Source organism: Diuraphis noxia, unplaced genomic scaffold (assembly GCF_037042655.1).
Source record: "Diuraphis noxia isolate RWA-SAM2 unplaced genomic scaffold, SU_Dnox_SAM2 contig0001, whole genome shotgun sequence".
In the NCBI taxonomy this organism is placed as follows: domain Eukaryota; kingdom Metazoa; phylum Arthropoda; class Insecta; order Hemiptera; family Aphididae; genus Diuraphis; species Diuraphis noxia.
The window spans coordinates 25039111-25054307 of NW_028301711.1; the positions used below are offsets into that span (position 1 = coordinate 25039111).

Below are 15197 nucleotides of genomic sequence, written 5' to 3' on the forward strand. Positions count from 1 at the left end.
TATAATATGAATTTTCTTGTGTGTACGACTCATGAAATGTAGCAACTCAGCCACTCCACTCGTTGTACGACTTCCATATTATATGTTATTATTCAGTAAATTGAAATAAAGTTTTTTAAGCAGTACCAATTTTAATCATTTTTCACTCCGGAAAAGAAACGTATTTCTAAAATATAAGATTTACATCGCAAGTGTAATGATTAAATTCCATCGCTAATATCTTATATTAACTTCAACGATATCGGTGTAATATTAATAAGTTAAGTAAATTACAATTCGTGCTAACGATTATAACTGTCACCTTCAGTCCATAATAAAAAGCCTATTTGAAGTATATTGTATAAATACCTATATATATATATATATATTATTTTTAATATTAATTAGCCTATAAATTAATTATATTAATAACAGTGAAATCTACAATGCTATATTCAAGATTTAACTGTGTTATATATATTTTAAAACATTATACAAAGTTCAACAAGAATAAGTTAAGTAAAAAAAAAAAAAAAAACATAAATTGAAACAATCTCACCATGTCATGAGGCCAACAGTACCTAGTTAATTTATAATTAGACAAGGGAAAATTATTTTCCATCCTCTCTCATCGATTAGGCTGCGCTAAGACATGGTATTGTATAATATACAATATTATAAGTATCATTTAGTTTATTAAAAAAATTACCGTTACCTATATATAACTATACACTGATATATAATATATTATTACATTGTAAACGCTCGGGATCCAAGAGAATCGCCATTCGTGAATTTAACTTTGGAGTTTGATTTCCCCAATTGTAGATTCGCATATTTTTGGTAATGTATTTACGTTCATTAATATAAAAAATATCTTATTATATGCACATTGCGACACACGAAGGGCGTGGGATATACATCGCTGACAAAAGCAAATAATTTATCAAGTAACTAATTAATACATTTTTTTGTTGTTTTTTTCTTTTTACCATTAGTATTTAGTTTTCGGTTGAAAAATCAACTAATTAGGTCCTACGACGGTTAGTTATTTCTGTTACACCCTGTGTTGATGCTGCACTTAACCTGTTCATAAATTATCATAATCGCGATCCGAACTCGGGAGCGCGCACTATCGGCAAACGGACAAAAGTTTCGTCACGGCGCATTATAACAATAATAACCTACCCCGTTGTCAAACCGACCATGAAGGTTGCGTGTAAATATGCGTTCTGCCGTTTTCCACCGTATGATAATAATATATAATATACATAATATCGGTCTATATACTTGCGAAGACGCGTGGTACTGCAGTTATTAGATTGACATGAATGTACGCCGCCTCGTTCTCGTCGAGAACACACAGTCGCTTACACACTCACACACAGCAGAATGACGGTAATGAGCGTAGTAAATTCACCCGACCGAGTTATTAATTATACACGCTAATCGAATGAATTCAAATCGCATAATAATAATATATACTTGTGTGCGGCGTGCTAGTGTGAAGGTAGGTAGGTATGTATACGCGAAATTAACGGCGTTTTATTATTCGTTTGTATATTATATAACTGCGGCGTACAGTCAAACTAACTTTGCGAGACGCAATTAATGCTAAACGGTTCGCGAGAAAATTGTCTACGCGTTTTGTGACTGCGCACACACTTTCTGTCACAGACACACACACACGCGCGCGTGTGAGTACACGTAATTTACGGTCAGTACACGTTCGAAAGCTCCAGCGGATGAGGATTTCGAAACTTTACACACGGGCCGTTTTTCGTCCTTAATTAAATTCACCGCGAACTTTTCCCCGTCAATGTATCGTCTCGCCACACGAGCTCAGCCCGTCGTGTATAATACAGGCATGTTTACCTGCATGTTAATGGTATGGTGTCTATAGTAATTGATACCAACCGCGTACGCTGCAGTGTATATACGTAGTGATCACGGTACGGGAACTTTAATAGTTTGAGATACATTTCATAGATTTCGTTGGACGCGTAATGATTATTCCCCACATCATAATAAAGAAGGTTTAGTTCCCAGTAAATTGTTATAGTCATTCAATACAGCGTTGTACCGTACCTATAGCATATTATACAAAAAATATGCATGATATACAAAGTTCATTGTGATAAATTTAATGAGAAGTTAAGTTAATAAGGTGTATTTATTTTTATGTTTACTAAACCTGTTGTTAGTTATAACTTTCTAATCTACGCAATCAACTAGTTGTAGTATCCATTATTAAAATAACTTTATAATATTTGTTTTTTAATTTATTTGAAAATAAAAGTTATATAAGTTAAAACACGTGTTTAAACATAATAATATATACATTTAATATATTATATATATATATATATATATATATAAATAATTTTGTAAATGAAAACTATGAAACTCCTTTTTGTCTAACATTCATCTCCACTCAATGATCTAGGTCAAAAAATGCAATAAGTGTTGAAAACTAATACAATGCCAATCTCATATTTTCAAAGCATAATTAATCGACCTTCCGTTTGTTAAGCCTTGATAATAATATGACAAAACACTTAATCAAAATTGATATCTAGGTCATAACTTCATAGCCAGCGGATACCTAATCAGTGGGCTACACCCTCGAGGGTTATTCACTACATAATATCATCAATTCTAGACGATAAAATACACCCTTCCTCTGATCGAATCTGCTGACTTTCCTCTCTAATTAAACGATCAAACATGATGAACAATAAACAATAAACATGATAGCACATGTTCATCTTACAGCAAAAATCTACAAATAATCACTTTCACTATATTGACAACTTTAACACACTTTTTTTTACTATAACATTACAGGTGTTGAACTCCTCGCTATGTATAACTTCTCTCAAAATCAAATTCCCAACCGATCACTTTCAAATAAAACTGTCGATTGAAAAATATTTTAAACACTACTCGTTTACGAACACCAATCTAACCATAAGATTTAAATGTCTAAAATACATTGATGTCGTCGTAAACCATTTGAATAAATGAATTCAATAAGCCTCGTGTAATTATATATAGCCCAACTTAACCTCCGTCTACTTTAAAAATGACACTGAAACCAAAAGCGTGTACCCCAGCTAAATTAAAACATTGTATCTCCAAATTACCTAAAAGAAAATCTCTAGATTTGATCTCATAATGTTCCAAACTCATAATTACTTCATTAAGTAGTCAATTTAAATCGTCAATCAACTGTAACTGTTAAAAATTATTTTGAGCGTTTGATCGTTTTGATTTTTGAAATATTAGTGGTTGTAATTTGTTGTTCTAGCCTAGTGGTTTTCAAACTTTTATTATACACGGCACACCGTACATTTCAAAAAAAAAATTGCGGCACTCTAACCTTTATTTAGATGAACAAAATTGTTTTAAACTAATATTAATTACAATTTTATATACATCTAATTAGAAATGTGTGATTGATGGACTAACAAATATTTATTAATTTTAATTACATTGTATTAGTAATTAGTTATTAAATTTATTTACGAAAAAAAGTGTAGTTTATGCATAGGTACATTAAATGAGAAGTGTGTGCCTGTTGGGCGTTACAGATATTTTTAATTCTTGGACGAATAGTTGACAGACATATACCCGCATTTCTTCCTCTACTGAATTTAATTTTTCTCGTTTTTTTATTTTTTATATTCGTAAGTGCTGAAAATCCTTGTTCACAAAGATATGAGGTTAAGAACGGCAAAAGAATAGTATTATAGATATTATTATCGAAAGCATTTATTTTCATATGTATATCGCAATTCAATGTAATAGGTAATTTATGGAAAAACTGCGGCACCCAGTTTTAAAACCACTGCTCTAGTCATTAAAAAAAAGTGAGCTGTCAAGGGATGCCTATAAGATGTAAAACAATGAAATAATTTTAAAATACATGATAAATACATGATAAATAAAAGTATGGTTTATAAACATGTGTTAATAAAAAAGATGCTTAGATTTTTTTTACGAAAATTATTATTTTAATTTTAAAAGGGGCATTCAATATCATGCGTGTGACTATACAGCTACGTGCCAACAGCTCGATCTCACCTGCCACCTTAGATGTTTCACATCAAAACCTATAAATTAAATAGAGTATGAACTATGCTATAGTAATAAACTTCTTACAAAATATTAAAAACATTGACGTTTGATTTAAAATTCCGTGGAAAGACTAATGTTTTTATAATTTTTTTTAATATACTTAAAAGTTGTTGTTCACATCCAAGTTTGAGTGAAATATAATTTAATGATTAAATTCCGAACATGTAACTAAAGAAATGAAAATAACTCATCACATCAGTCAACAGTTATTTGTATGCAGACGTGTTAAAAAAAACCTATGAACGACGAATACCTGCACAATAATAATAATCATATGTTATTATATTTTATTATACTTGGCTTGGGGCACGATGAAACATGTGAATGTGAAACACGTTGAAACGAATTACAATTTCTAGTTTTCATGCTGAGGATTCTATTTAGGCTGAACGCATAGTATAGGTATAGTAATGGTTTATAATCATCATTCATTACCAATAAAAATCATTCTTTATAAAACTCTTCTTCGACCAATATGGACATACGGTATAGTAATCTGGGGTTCCGCTAAGAACTCGAACAAGAGAACTATACAAGCTTTTCAAAACATCACTATTCGTTTAATCACTGGTGCAACCAGGTTCGTTTCGAACGAGACCCTAAACTCCGACCTCAAATTACCTTCCATCGTCAATATAGCTGCTATTTACTACAAACGCTTCTACACCAAACTTAAAAATATTCCCAACGAACTAATCAAAGAGTTAGCTTCACTAACACTTCCAGGTAACCCAACCAGACGCCTCAAGAGAAAATGGTGCCGTGATTTGATAACTTAAGTATAAACTTATAAATGTAAGAGGTGTCACAAATGTGTAATTTCTTCCTCATGTCAACTGTTGTAAAATTATTGATATTACTTATTGTACATACTGTATAAATTGTAATTTTTCAAATAAAGCCAATTATTTAAAAAAAAAAAAAAAAAAAAAATCATCATTCATTAAATAATGAAATATCGTCAATAAAAGTCTATTTATGACATTCGTCATTTTCTTAATTTTTGGAAATCAAGTATGAATTTTAAATTTGATTTTTAGATTTTTACACTAACATGGTTTTTATATAAATATTATAACAGATTATATTAAGTAGGTAGGTACTAGCAATTCGTATTATATTATCGGACAAGGTTTGAGTAACTACCCGATTTTCCTGTTAAATAATCTGAAATCAGTAACATCGACGTCCGATGATATCGTTCGACGTTCAGTACGAGTTTTGTCGGCGTAAACACCGTTTTATTACTCTAGTTAACTTTTTGGGGTTTTTTAGGGCATTAAAATCCCAGTCCCAGTTATACAATTAACAGTTTCCATAATTTGGTTTGACACCCTGCAATGTTTGTGTCACTTTATTCTGTTATTCCAAGTAATTAATAATGATGATTGATAACTCATTAGGTAAACACTAAACGCAACAAGACCGCTTCAGTTAAATATTATGGTGAATTTTTTCCGTGAAAATCCTGGTCGCTAATTTAACTTTATTAATTTTTCTATTCGACAGACATAATATACCGGACTTGTGTGGATGGTTCAGCTAAAACCGGATATTGTATAGACAAATCGATATTTTCGTGTTGTTGAACTGCGAATTCCAAGTGGAACGAGAAGACGACGCGGAACAAAAAATATATTATGTACACAGGTTTTACGTGTAACAAAAAAAAAAAAAAAAAATGCTGTTTATACATGTAGATATTATGCATATATTGTACTGTGTACCGGGAACCAAATATGATTGAAATAGCTCGTATATACCAGCGTAAACCCGCGCGTCGTATAGACCGGCTTGTCATAACTTATCCATTCCGAAAATGCATCGGTACACTCCATACATGCAGAACAAATTTACATGATAATAGCTTATATCCACTGTTTGCCGGTTCGCTTTTTTTCCCCGTCGAGACTTGTGCAAGGTAGGTATAGCCGTGTATAAACGAGTAGGTATACCTAGAAGGTTCGTCGATATTGTCAATAGTGTTTTCGACGTTTGAAAATTGCCGAACACTACGGCGTAAACAATTTACATACTTAGATTAAAATTCTAGGAAACACTGCGCTGTTTTTAGTTTTACTATTATTACCCATTATTTTTTTTTTCTACATCATGGTACCCACACGACGTGTATTTAGATGTGAATGAAAAATATTGTGCTTATACATAATATTTTATATTATATACGCAATATCGGCGACTCTAATGCCACGAACAAATGACTAACGGTGTAGTGAAAATCTCTGCTCACTGCTGTCTGTACAATATGTGAAGACACAAAGTCGTGTTCTGATTACATGTCATACCTCCATGCGTCAAGTCCAGGTATTATAATACTTGGTATTAAACCGGGTAATAACTTTATTGTAGGTACGAATGGTATTACGTTAAGTATCACGGTTAAGATGAGTGCGACAATATTTTTCTATCATTTTTTATTTACCTAACCAATAGCTGTTAGTTTAGCGATATAACGTCATTAATTATTAGACGCACGCGTAATACTGGAACGAAAATAAACTTTAAACAAAAAAATCGTATTAAAAGTGAACTAAAATTTAAGCACAGTACGTTAAACTGTCTTTATATATTATATTTTTCTTATTTCAAAACGTCCGTACAAAAATGAACTCGATGCTCGTATGACAAAAACTTTATTAGCAATGCAAAAAAATTAAGCATCCATAATAATGTATTGTCGTCGAACTTAGGTGTATAGTAAGTGACGATCATTGTAGATCTAAATGACCTTGAATTAATTGGAAAAAAATGTAAAAAATACTATAAAATACAATGTCTGAATATGTATAAATTATGTTGCATTATATGCCGATATAAGAAAATAACTTATACAATTATAATTATTTTCTGTAAATAAAAATTATAAAATATTAACCTAACAAAAAATAAATACATTTTTCCCTTTTTATTAATTAATTAATTTTAATCAAACCAAAAAATAATTTTTAGAGAGGACAGTGATATTTACCTCCTACTCGTGATCTCTAAGCATTGATAAATGGCTATCATAAAAATAATATCTCTGCTGGGTGCAATTTAATACACAGAGATGTAAACCTAAAATTAATTGGGCGCAATTCACAATAATTTTTCCTTTCATTGGGTGCAATTTACGGTTGTCCAGGCATCTTATAGTACAATCTCAAACTTCTCGAGAAACACTGTCGGATCACTTACTTACGGAACATTATTATTTTTTTTTTTTAAGGCTGATTCGCCAACATAGACTCGTCATGTTTACATCGGTTGCAGGGCTGGTGCTACCTTATGCGATGCCTTGCCCTGGGAAAAACTTATTCAACTAATAACTATAGTTACCTACCTATAGTTTATGTGATTTTCATATAAAATATTTTTCAATCTAAATTTTAAGCGCGTGGCTCTTGAATGTGCAAGGTCCTGGAAAAATGCCCCGCTTTGCCTCCTCCCCCTTAAAAGGCAGTTCTCATCGGTTATAACTATCGCAATACTAGCAAAATCGACCCTACCAACACTCTCTTCGGACACATTGCATTTCACACGTATCATTATACCTATTTCGTGGCGATGATGTAAATGCACAGCTTAATAGTCGGCTATAATAGTCGTGGTTTATTCGAGTTCTCATTTCATAACCGCGATTGCTACGAATGTCCACCATCTCACGCGTAAATTCGACCATAAGTTGACTAAATTGTTCTATAATAACCTATCACATATAACACGAAAAACACACGACTTATATTATGTTTAAATTATGACATACCTATTTATATACCTATTGTAGTAGCGGGCATGCGAGGAGTTTAAGTATTTCAAGTATTTCGCATGCGTTAGGTGAGTGTGAGTCTTAGAATATTCGCAGCCACTCGACGTTCGTGACACAATATTTCAACAGTAACGGATGTTGACAAAAGACAAAGGGTTGCTGCTTTTAAAACATAAGAAATATGTGGGACTCATGAAGTATGCATCATAGTAATTAAGCGTCTCTGACGAAGTTTATTGTTATTATTTATTATTTAATAAAATAAAGAAGGAATATCCATCTATAGATATTTGATAATAATAATATAACAATATTCTAAAATCATAATATACCTAATATTTATGTGATAAATAACTTAAGAGGACGTGATACCCACATGGGTTGTCTCCGTCTTACATGTGTGTAACATACCAAAAACTGTTTCGCGCGGGAAATAACTAAGAAATCAAATTTTCGCCATAAAAAAAAGGAGAGTTTTAACTGTGCCATGGCGTTTTCATTTTTTCATTAAGACCAATATATAAAAAGTTATTGAAAGTTTGAAAAACTTAAAACATCAGATTTTTAAAAAAGTATTATAACTTTTTTCTTATTAAAGATATCAAACAAATAAAACGCTACGACACAGAAAATATTATCTTCTATATTGTGTTAACTTTTGGTGTTTCGACTAAGAGTACAGACTGATTGGTTCTATCCTGTGTTAAACAGTTTTTGCAATGTAACACACTTGTATGACGGAGACAACACATGTGGGTATCACGTCCTCTTAATAATAATACTATACAACGCAAACGCATATTCTCTGGAAGTTTGGAAAACATTGTTTTGCAACGATGCAGATTTATAACGTCTCGCGTACGCGATACTTATTATATAATTATATACATTCACCTTAAACGAGTGTCAATCAAAATATTATGAAATTTCCCACTCACAGGAATTTGTGCGATACACGCGTTTGGCTGTCGGTTTCAAAACTTTTTCTCGATAAACGATCGAAAAATGTAAAGCGTTTTTATATTGCGCGTCATAATATAAATAATAATATTATTTTAAACACGTCACATGGCGACGTCTATACAGGTGAATATTCGTTGTGGTGAAACTCGTGGCTGTAGTCCATCAAGCTCAAGATCGATCCCTAAAATAATATTTTATTTTACGTCGGAGAATTCAAACCAAGCCAAGCGCCATATGGGTTTTTATAGTTTTTTCTCCAATATTGACGTGAAGCATAAATTTGGTTCTTGATTTAATTTTTAACATAGCCTCGAAAATCATATGATACGAATAAAAAACTTAAAATTATTAAAATCTCTTAGACATTTTTAAATAATCATTAAATATCAAAAAAATATGTTTAAATTTTATATACCGTGGCAATAGAGAACATAATTTTAAAATTATTTTTGGCAGTCATCAAAATATTGTTGAGATCAAAAATTGGGTCTCATGGCGCTCAACCTGTTAAAATTCGATATACTGCTGCAGAGCTCTGAAACGTCGTCGTCACGGACATTCTCCAGATCGAATTATGATATTGTTTATCGGGTCGTCGTGCGTTATTATAATAATTCTCGTATATATCATATTATAAATATTATCGTGGATGTCTCGAGCGATAGAATGATAATATATTATGTATATATAGGTAGATACAACAACCGTGATAATATCGTATTCAGGTAATTTCGGGCTACAACAATAATATATCATACGCTATAACTAGGTATAAGATATTATTGTATTATTACACCTTCACGCGGGCGATCCACAAGACTTCGCGACGGTGTTTCGTTGTCGTTATTATTATCATCGTCAAATTAATATTATTGCTTTAATATTTGGTAACATTGACTAAACTATCCCGAATGATTACTCATGGAGGATAAAATATTATATTTCCTGATGGCAGTTTCCGGTGGCGCACAGGCGGCTAAAAACCTAAAATCATTATTACTATTATTATTATTACAATCAACTGCATATTCCTGGATTTTCATGCGTCCACTGTGTACGGTCCCAACCAACATTATGGCTCTACAAATTTAGATATTAGAAACGGTGTGGCGCTGTAATTGTCCGCACACAAATACACAAATATATGTAATATATAATTATGCACACCAACACTCGTATAGTACGCATAAAATATTGTTATTTTTAGCTTTATTTTCTTGTTTTAGTCTATTTGTTGTTGTCGGAAAAAAAACGCAACGTAATATATTATAAGTTATAACAATATGATTTATGGTTACTCGTGGCAGTCGCAAACACGTGCCGCGTTCAGCCCAATAACGTTACAAAAAAATTATTGCGCATCTCGTAGCAATTATATAGCCCGTTACGGGTTTTCAATTTTTCGTCTATAATTTATTATTTTATTGTTGACTGTATTGTATAACTATTTTATTGCGGATCATACACACACCTATAAAATGCAGTTTGTTATTGGAAATTACAAGAAAACAAATAACAATTTTTAAATAACCTAAGCTGATCTAAAAATCAATACACGAAAAATGTTTTTCAATGTATTTTATATCTATGTAGTGGCAGACACCTTTGTCATAAAATATTTTCTTTTCCTTCGATTTGAAAAACATTCGCCTCAAATTAATTATTATTATAGAAATAAATTCGAATGTTTACTGCAAACATTTATCTTAATTTCTGTCAAAATATATTGATATACGAGTAGGTATTTAATCTAGGATATAAAATAATATAATTAATTAATATAGGTACAATGGTGTATATGTTGAGTCAATGTCCTTGATATATCGGTCAAATTAACGAGATTCATAGTGGCCTAGTAAGTTATTGAATTTAAATTAATAATATATAAATAATATAAATAAATATATTCTTATCATAGAGACTAAATCGCTTTAGTTTTATCATAATCATACTATTATATAGCTAAATATAGGACATATTTTACTGATAGATATTAAATATTGTTATAATATATATTATAGTTCACTTTTATGAAATGTACCTCATTTCAAAGAAAGAAAAAAAAGTATAAAAATAACTCTGAAATACGTTTGATCATATAATAATTTAGTGTTATGAAATGTAAAACTTGAATTACAACGAAAAAAATTATAGTTTAATTCAAAATCCCCAACTCTTATGAATAAAACATTAAACATAATATAATGAAAACATACAAAAAAATTACTTAGTTCGGTTATCTACAAAAATTAAGTTGTGTAATAATTAACAAACACTACAATCTACAAACAATCGACATTCACAAATTAGATATTATGTGAATGTATATTAAAAACTATGTTTCAAGACAAATAATGAATTGTGTATGACATATAATATAGATACCTAATTAATTTATATGGTCAAAATATTCTAGTTTTGCAACTTTTGTGAACAGGTTTTCTGGACTTAAAAAAAAGTCGAGTTGTTATTATTGCTAGTAAAAATATTGTCAATCATTTTAAATACATAGCACGATCGTGTATTGAAGTATTAAATATTACAAAAGTATTTCAAGTTATAAAGCTTCTAAACTGCTTATTAATATTCACGTCGCGTGTATTTCAATAAAATTAATTTGAATAAGAACTATAAATAAGTAGACACTTTTAACAAATTATGTTATATTTTAATAGGCTACAGTATTTCAAGTATTTTAAAAAGGATTTAAATTTTAAACATTATTTAATAGACATTAAATGCAACCATTTAGTTTTGCATATTTATGGCCAAGTTAGAAACATGAAATTATAAAGACGAAATAATTATAGCGAAGATTTTTTTACAGTAAATGATACATTTCACATCCCATAAATTATGTTAAATTACATCAAACAACTTTTTTTAATTAGATTAAACCAAAGGACAACTTGCCTTGTGCTGAGGTTGGTCTGGATGGACTGTCAACAAATTATGTTAAAAGTGAGTGTACTTATAAATTAAAAAAGAAAATAATTCATCATATTAATGTATTCATTAAGCTGATTGCAGATTGGATACATTCTAAGTTTTCTTACAGAAAACATGAGAATCTCATGTGGTACTTTTGAAAAATAACATAACAATAATAAGCACACATTAATATTTTAATGTGAAAAATACTTTATCCATCTCAACGATAAAATACCTTCATAATCCGCTCAATATTGATATTCTGATCTCAGCTCAGGGACTAACACAAGGAAACAAATTGAAAATAATTATTGAATTCCAATCTATACAACGAAATTTCAATGTCATGAATATGATTCATGATATATGTAAACAAATAATCTATAATTCACAATCGATGAAAACAATAGAGAACTACACTTTCCTAATCCCTACATGTGCGTTCCTCGATAGTTATGTATTTTTTTTATGCACGTTTCAAACCGACAGATGGACATGAACGACCGCGACAGGTCGTCGAAGAATAAAAACCAAGTGAAAAATAATAAAAGTAACCAAAAAGCCAACAGTACAATAAATATTTCAAGATTCGCAGTCAGCCTTTTTATTTCTCTTACAATTCGTGGGAAACCTATATCTCACATGCTCCCTCGTTATATATTGGTAGGTACCTATATATATATTAGGTATATACTATTTTATATGTATACATATATAGTTGTACCTACATGTATACATCGAAGATGGAGTGAGAGAGAGGGAGAGACGTGACGACTCTTTATTTTCCGGGGGATTCCGGTACGACTTAGGGGTGGCTGTGGTGGTGAGGTGTTTCAGATAGGGGGATGGACGTTGAAAATTTCTCAGTGACCGGTATATGTATATATATATATATATATAACTATGTGCATGAGAGTATACGGCTATAGGTACGTGTATATGTATATTATTGCGGTATGCGGGCACGGCGATACTGGACGGGAAAATGTCAGGGGTCGGTGGTCGTCGGGGGTGGCGCGGTGACGGTGGCGGATAGTAAGCCAGTGACAAAAGGTTCCCGGGGGAAATTATACTGTCGGTGGAGGTGGTCGCGGAGGCGAAGTTCGCGTGCACGCCGCTCTGTATAATATAATATACTTTATACCGTGTGCGTATACCATATATAGGCGGTGTAGTGCACCTCTAGATAGCTGCACCGTCCACGATATATTCGCGACCTATATAATATAACGGTGACAATAATAATAATATAATATTATTATTATTTTCGCTTTTGATTTGATATAATATTATTATTATTATTGTTGAGCGAAGTCACGGCACGTGTCACCGATGAATGATTTCGAAAACGTCACTCAGATGGGCGATCAACACATTATTGTTACAACAATGATCATGCAACGATTATGTGGTGACGATGACGGTGGGGATGATAACGTTTTTGCAAAGAAAAACAAAAATTTCAAATTCGCCTAATTGAAAATACAGGTATCTACCTACGTTATTTTTGTACCTATCGTAAATCACGATACGTTGCGGTATTATTGCCGTCGAATGATTTATTGTTATTGTCATTGTAATATATTGTTGTTATTATAGCAGTGCAGCAATACAGTGTACAAATTATCTAGTAGCTATGTTGTATCATATCAATATTCTACGTCGTCGTTTGATACGTAGCTGATATATAATAATGGATTAAATATTAATGATTAATGAATATGTGTTGTGTCATTCGCATAAATTGTTACGATTATGACTACTAATTTCAATTAGTTTGATGATTATGACTCATAATGTATGAGTTATGATTATAATACTTTTATCGAATGTGATCAATATGAGTTCTGCAACGAATTTATTCTTATATAACTTTAAAACTTCATACATGAAATAATTAAAAAATCTTGTTTTCAAATTGAAATATTGATTTAGTATTACACAATAGACTTTTCGAGAAATACGAGTAACTATCAATAAAACTGGTTAAGGACTTTAATAATGATGTCCATGTTCCGTGTCACTAGAAGGGAACATCAAAATGATGTGTATACGTATTATTATATATAGGTTTGTGTGTGTGTGTGAGAGAGAGAGAGACTTATGTATTTTATAGGCATGAAAACTGCTTATTAAAAACAATTAATCTCTTTCTAATCGATTTGCAGACCTTATTTTAATATGTTCTGTTGTATCATAATAAAATGTGTAAATCAATTGGTAAAAAAAATGCCATCAATCAAGTTTATATAATCATCGTATGTCGAATGGTGTATACCTATAACTTAGACTAACCTTTAATAGATATTTATATTAGGCCATCGATCACATGAAGTAGATGTTTCTAACCAATATCATTCAAATAATAGGAACAATCAATAATTAAAAACATTGTCATTTAAATATTTATTATGCTGACCACATTCGTGGGGTTCACGAAAAATGAATCCCATTATTCCATTAATAATGAATTTATTCAAATTCAGATTTTTGGAATTTCCAGTTACTCTTGAAAACCATAATTTTAAAGTACTCAGATTTTTCATATAATTTAAAGAGTGTCCAACATCATCGGTCTCTTTTCCCCCCAAATAGAATCACTCTGGGGTCACACTAAGTAGTCATTTAGATTAATTCTTGAAAACGATAATGTATATTCTTAATCAAAATATGGAACAGTAGATTTTGAGTTATTATAATTAAAACCTTGTTGTCGCAAGCTGATTTAATGAATCTTATCTCCATTGAATGCTGCAATATTTTTATCATACAATAGTTTAAAACATAGTATGTTTTTGTAACTTTTGGAAGATAAACCCACAGTTTTCTGAAATTATAAAATAGAATTCGAATGATACTTAATTGAAATTGAAACGAATAATATAAGCACCAAGTACGAAAACCAATACACAAGTACATTAAGGTACGATAAGGATCTATGTTGTCGTTTGTATTTAGTAGTAGATGTATTACTCTGATGTTTGATGTTGGCAACGACAGACATCATTTTGACTTGACGTTAGGACTAGACACTTGTAATAATATAGCAACATATGATATTTTACTATGGAGAATGAAAAAAAAATGCATGTCAGTTGTTTGACAGTTCACACGTCAAAAGTGAATATTAAATGAATATTTTTCATTAATCTAAAGTAAACCGCTAAAGTGGAAAATAAGGAGTTGTAGGAATACAATAGTACAATATTTGCGCAATCTGTCCAGAAAAATCAAATTTATATAATATACACCAGTGAACTGGTCAACTATCCAATAAAATAATATGAAATTTATTTGATTTTGATTTCATATTTATTTATAAGACGTATGCATTTAAAACATATATATATTGTATAAATCGTCGAAAACCACGTCATGGTTGGTTGGTGATGGTGTGACAGTGATATTTAATATG

The 15197-nt window shown here is 30.9% G+C and overlaps 1 protein-coding gene across 2 annotated transcripts in view; it reads right to left on the reverse strand.

Annotated features, from left to right (window-relative positions):
• Window positions 1-15197, reverse strand: part of LOC149060369 (limbic system-associated membrane protein-like) — a 589994-nt gene that overhangs the window by 231909 nt on the left and 342888 nt on the right. The window lies entirely within an intron of this gene.